Source organism: Macaca nemestrina, chromosome 12 (assembly GCF_043159975.1).
Source record: "Macaca nemestrina isolate mMacNem1 chromosome 12, mMacNem.hap1, whole genome shotgun sequence".
NCBI lineage: Eukaryota > Metazoa > Chordata > Mammalia > Primates > Cercopithecidae > Macaca > Macaca nemestrina.
This window is the reverse complement of record NC_092136.1, coordinates 18,437,359-18,443,509: the sequence shown is the minus strand read 5'-3', so window position 1 is coordinate 18,443,509 and position 6,151 is coordinate 18,437,359.

Here is a 6,151-nt window from a genome sequence, read left to right as displayed (position 1 = left end):
TTCTTTTTTTTTTTTTTGAGACGGAGTCTCACTTTGTCACCCAGGCTGGAGTGCAGTGACACGATCTCCGCTCACTGCAACCTCTGCCTCCCAGGTTCAAGCGATTCTCCTTTCTCCACCTCCCGAGCAGCTGGAATTACAGGCACGCCCCACCACGCCCGGCTAATTTTTGTATTTTTTTTTTTTTTTTTAGTAGTGATGGGGTTTCACCATGTTGACCAGGCTGGTCTCGAATTCCTGACCTCAGGTGATCCACCCACCTCAGGCTCCCAAAGGGGTGGGATTACAGGCATGAGCCACCGTGCCCGGCCTGGCCGGTTTAATTCTTAGTCTCCGCTACAGAACCTGAGAAGGTAGAAGGAAGTTTTTTTGTCCTCCCACATCCTGTACCTTAATAAATGTTATCTATAAGGTGGGAGGAAAGAAGCAAAACTAAAGTTGTGATTGGGAAAGCAGCTGCAGTGAATCACATTGGCGAAAACAGGGAAATATTTGGTCATTTCGGTGTTTTGGACAATGTCCATATTTTTGCCTGTGTTCTGACATGAGTGATGATTTTCTTGTTTGTTTTTTGAGACAGAGTCTTGCTTTGTCGCCCAGGCTGGAGTGTAGTTGCACAATCTCGGCTCACTGCAACCTCTGCCTCCTGGGTTCAAGCAATTCTCCTGCCTCAGCCTCCTGAGTAGCTGGGATTACAAGCCCACGCCACCACGCCCAGCTAAATTTTGTAATTTTAGTACAGATGGGATTTCATCATGTTGGTCTGGCTGGCCTTGAACTCCTAACCTCATGATCTGCCCACCTCAGCCTCCGAAAGTGCTGGGATTATAGGCATGAGCCACTGCGCCCGGCCGTGATTTTTTTTTTTTTTTTTTTTTTTTTTTGAAACAGTGTCTCACTTTGTCACCCAGGCTGGAGTGCAGTGGTGTGATTTCAGCTCACTGCAACCTCCGCCCCTAAGTTCAAGCGATTCTCCTGCCTCAACCTCCTGAGTAGCTGGGATTACAGGCGACTGCCATCGTGCCCGCCTAATTTTTGTATTTTTAGTAGAGACAGTTTCACCATCTTGGCCAGGCTGGTCTTGAACTGCTGACCTCATGACCCACCCACCTCGACCTCCTGAAGTGCTGGGATTATAGGCGTGGCCACTGTGCCTGGCCGTGATGTTTTTGTCTTGGTTTATCATGGCCACAGAGTAGCCTTGTCTGGTGTTGACGTACTGTGAAACTGTTCACTTCAGTGGAACACCAAGGCCTAGCTGATAGTACCAGGCCCACTACCACATGCCAGGGCTTCATTGCCTTTCTCAGAACTCACACATGTTCCTGAATGTTACCAAGCTGTTCCTGTTCCTTGCCTAGGAGGCTCTTTTCCCTTTCCCAGCCAAACACTACTTTTTTCAAGTCAAACTGCACAAAATTCCATCTCCCCGTGAGGTCTTCCCAAAGACAGTGAAACCGCCTTTGCAAAATTATAACTGATACAGTGAAAGAGATCTAACTTAACCAACTCCATCTTGCTTTTAACCTCCAAGCTGTCCTTTTTCATTCCTGGGCATAGGCTGAACTAACTTTGGGAGAAATTTATTTATAATTTATAGTTTGAAACAAAGACGATGGCCGGGCACAGTGGCTCATGCTTGTAATCCCAGCACTTTGGGAGGCCAAGGTGGGTGGATCACCTGAGGTCAGGAGTTCGAGACCAGTCTGACCAATATGGTGAAACCTCGTCTCTATTAAAAATATAAAAATTAGCTGAGCAAGGTGGCGTGTGACTGTAGTCCTAGCTACCAGGGAGGCTGAGACAGGAGAACTGCTTGAACCCCAGAGGCAGAGATTGCGCCACTGTACTCCAGCCTGGGCGACAGAGCAAGACTGCCTCAAAAATAAACACATACATACATACATACAAACAAACAATACATAAAACAAAGATGATAACAGTCCTTTCCCAAAGCAGACCATCTTCCTGCTTGCCTAGGGACTAGATTGCTTCTGTAGGACTAACATTAGCCATAAGATTAGAAATAATTATGGTTTAGGAGTCATGCAGCTGGAGGTTACAAGCTTTTTTTTTTTTTTTTTTTTTTTTTTTGAGACGGAGTCTCACACTGTTGCCCAGGCTGGAGTGCAGTGGCGCGATCTCGGCTCACTGCAAGCTCCGCCTCCCGGGTTCCCGCCATTCTCCTGCCTCAGCCTCCTGAGTAGCTGGGACTACAGGCGCCCGCCACCGCGCCCGGCTAATTTTTTGTATTTTTAGTAGAGACGGGGTTTCACTGTGGTCTCGATCTCCTGACCTTGTGATCCGCCCGCCTCGGCCTCCCAAAGTGCTGGGATTACAGGCTTGAGCCACCGCGCCCGGCCGGTTACAAGCTTTTGACCCTCCCTAAACTGCTCCTAAGATCAGTGCTTGAGATAGTTTGCAGACCCTGCACTTGATGGATCAGCTGGCACCACCCAGATCGATAAACTGGCTCACCTGATCTTGTGGCCCCCACCCAGGAACTGACTCAGAGCAAGAAGACATCAACTCCCTGTGATTTCATCCCTGACCAGTCAGTACTCCTGGCTCACTGGCTTCCCCCAGTCACCAAGTTATTCTTAAAAACTCTGCTCCCCGACTGGGCGTGGTGGCTCACACCTGTAATCCCAGCACTTTGGGAAGTGGAGGCGGGTGGATCACCTGAGGTCAGGAGTTCAAGACCAGCCTGGCCAACATGGTGAAACCCCATCTCTACTAAAAATACAAAATTAGCTGGGCATGGTGGCGCATGCCTGTAATCCCAGCCACTCTGGGTACTAAGGCAGGAGAATTCCCTGGGCCCAGGAGGTGGAGACTGCAGTGAGCTGAGATTGTGCCACTGCATTCCAGCCTAGGTGGCAGAGCGAGACTCTGTCTCAAAACAAAACAACAGAAAAACCAAAACACCACCACCAACAACAAAAACTCTGCTCCCCAAATGCTTGGGGAAGCTGACTTAAGTAATAATAAAACTCCGGTATCCCGCACAGCTGGCTCTGCGTGAATTACTCTTTCCCTATTGCAATTCCCCTGTCTTGATGAATCGGCTCGGGCAAAGTGAACCCCTTGGGCAGTTACAACAGTACTACTTTCTCCATAGAATTAGCTTTCCTGCGTGCATCTAAAAACCTTAATTGGTCATGCCTGTAATCAAAGCAATTTGAAAAGTTGAGGCTAGAAGATGGCTTGAGCCCAGGAGTTCAAGGCCAGTCTGGGCAACATAGTGAGACCCTGTTTCTATAAAACCAAAAACCAAAAACCCTTGATTGGCATAGCATAGTTAGTCTTCAAATATATCCCTATCTTGAAGTATTTTACTTGTTTCACGTGTGTTTTTCTTCTGTTCCCAATAGGTTGTAAATCTTTCAGGGGCAAAGTCCATTTCTTACACTTCAATATCCCCTACAACTGAGCACCCTGCTGAAGGACAGGTTAGTCTGAGTTGGCATATTGGTTGGTCTGAATAAGGAGAGAGGGGAGAACAGTTTGCTTCTGCAACACAGCTGTGAAAACACAGCTCTAGGCTAGCAGAGGAGTAGCTCCCAGCTTGCCCCTTTCCCAGGTAAAGCCATTTCTATTTTTGTTTGTTTGTTTGTTTGTTTGTTTGTTTTAGACAGAGTCTTGCTCTGTTAGCCAGGCTGGAGTGCAGTGGCACGATCTTGGCTCACTGCAACCTCCCTCTCCTGGGCTCAAGCAATTCTCCTGCCTCAGCCTCCCAAGTAGCTGGGATTACAGGCATGTGCCACCACGCCCAGCTAATTTATATATAATTTATATATATTATATAAATTATATATATTATATAAATTATATGTATATATAAATGAAGGGTTTCACCATGTTGGCCAGGCTGGTCTTGAACTCCTGATCTCAGGTAATCCGCCTGCCTCAGCCTCCCAAAGTGCTGGGATTACAGGCATGAGCCACCGTGCCTGGCCTGCCCTTTCTTTTTTAAAAAAGTTTTTTATTTTTTGAGACAGAGTCTCACTCCGTCGTCCAAGCTGGAGTGCAGTGATGTGATCTCAGCTTACTGCAAGCTCTGCCTTCTGGGTTCAAGCGATTCTCATGCCTCAGTCTCCTGAGTAGCTGGGAAGACAGGCACGCGCCCCACGCCTGGCTAATTTTTGTATTTTTAGTAGAGATGGGTTTTACCATGTTGGCCAGGTGGGTCTCAAACTCCTGGCCTCAGGTGATCTACCCACCTCAGTCTCCCAAAGTGTTGGGATTATAGGCATGAGCCACTGCAACCGGCCTTCCAATTTACGTTTTGGAGCATTCATTCCATTGCAAGAGCTTATTTAATTTTTATTTATTTATTTATTTATTTGAGATGGAGTCTCGCTCTGTCGCCCAGGCTGGAGTGCAGTGGTGCGATCTTGGCTCACTGCAAGCTCCGCCTCCCGGGTTCATGCCATTCTCCTGCCTCAGCCTCCCGAGTAGCAGGGACTACAGGTGCCCACCACCATGCCTGGCTAATTGTTTTTGTATTTTTAGCAGAGATGGGGTCTTGCCGTGTTAGCCAGGATGGTCTCGATCTCCCGACCTTGTGATCCACCCACCTTGGCCTCCCAAAGTGCTGGGATTACAGGCATGAGCCACTGCGCCCGGCCAATATTTATTTATTTATTTATTTAGTTATTTATTTATTTAGTTATTTATTTATTTTTGAGACACAGTTTTGCTCTTCTTGCCCAGGCTGGAGGGCAATCGCACCATCTCAGCTCACTGCAACCTCCACCTCCTGGGTTCAAGCGATTGTCCTGCCTCAGCCTCCTGAGTAGCTGGGATTACATGCATGTGCCACCACGCTCTGCTAATTTGGTATTTTTCCTAGAGACGGGGTTTCTCATGTTGGTCAGGCAGGTCTCGAACTCCCGACCTCAGGTGGTCCGGCTGCCTCAGCCTCCCAAAGTGCTGGAATGACAGGCATGAGCCACCGTGCCTGGCCAATTTTTATTTATTTATTTAGAAACAGGGTAAACCTCTGTCATCCAGGCTGGAGTGCAGTGGCACAATCATAGCTCACTGCAGTCCCAAACTCCTGGGCATAAGTGATCCTCCCACCTTAGCCTCCCAAGTAGTTGGGACTATAGGCGCGTGCTACCATACCTAGCTAAGTTGTGTATTTTTTAATTTTTTAGACAGGGGTCTCAGTATTGCTGAGGCTGGTCTCCAACTCCTGGGCTGAAGTGATCCTACTCCCGTGCCCTCTCAAAGTGCTGAGATGACCAGCATGAGCCACCACACAGGACCAAGAGTTGATTTTGGTAACATCTTCTGTCCCTATCTGTCTGAAAAATCCTTGAGAGCAGGATCTACCATTAATGCATTAAACAATTATTATTATTATTTGTTTGCTTATTTTGAGATGGAGTCTCACTCTGTAACCCAGGCTGGAGCGCTGTGGTGCTATCTCAGCTCACTGAAAACTCTGCCTCCCAGGTTCAAGTGATTCTCCTGCCTCAGCCTCCTGAATAACTGGGATTACAGGTGCGTGCCATGATGCCCAGCTACTTTTTTTGTATTTATTTATTTTTATTTTTATTTTTTTGAGATGGAGTCTTGCTCTGTCACCCAGGCTGGAGTGCTATGGCATGATCTTGGTTCACTGCAGCCTCCCTCTCCTGGGTTCAAGCAATTCTCCTACCTCAGCCTCCTGAGTAGCTGGGACCACAGGCGACTGCCACCACGCCCCAGCTAATTTTTGTATTTTTAGTAGAGATGGGGTTTCACCATGTTGGTCCAGCTAGTCTCGAACTCCTGACCTCAAGTGATCTGCCCGCTTTGGCCTCCCAAAGCGCTGGGATTACAGGCGTGAACCATCACACCTGATGGTATTTTTAGTAGAGACGGGATTTCACCATGTTGGCCAGGCTGGTCTTGAACTCCTGGCCTAAAGTGATTCACCTGCCTTAGGCTCCCAAAGTGCTGGGATTACAGGCTTGAGCCAACGCAATTGCCTACCATTAATGTATTTTTGTATATCTCCTCCCACCCCCACAAACTGTCAGGCAGGGGGCTTAGTGGGTGGAGGAAAGGCCCAGCAGTGCCTGAGTAACCCCTTTGCAGAAGGGCTTTGCCTACCTCTTTGCAGAAACTAGGGCACATCCAAACTGTCTCTTCTCAGGCT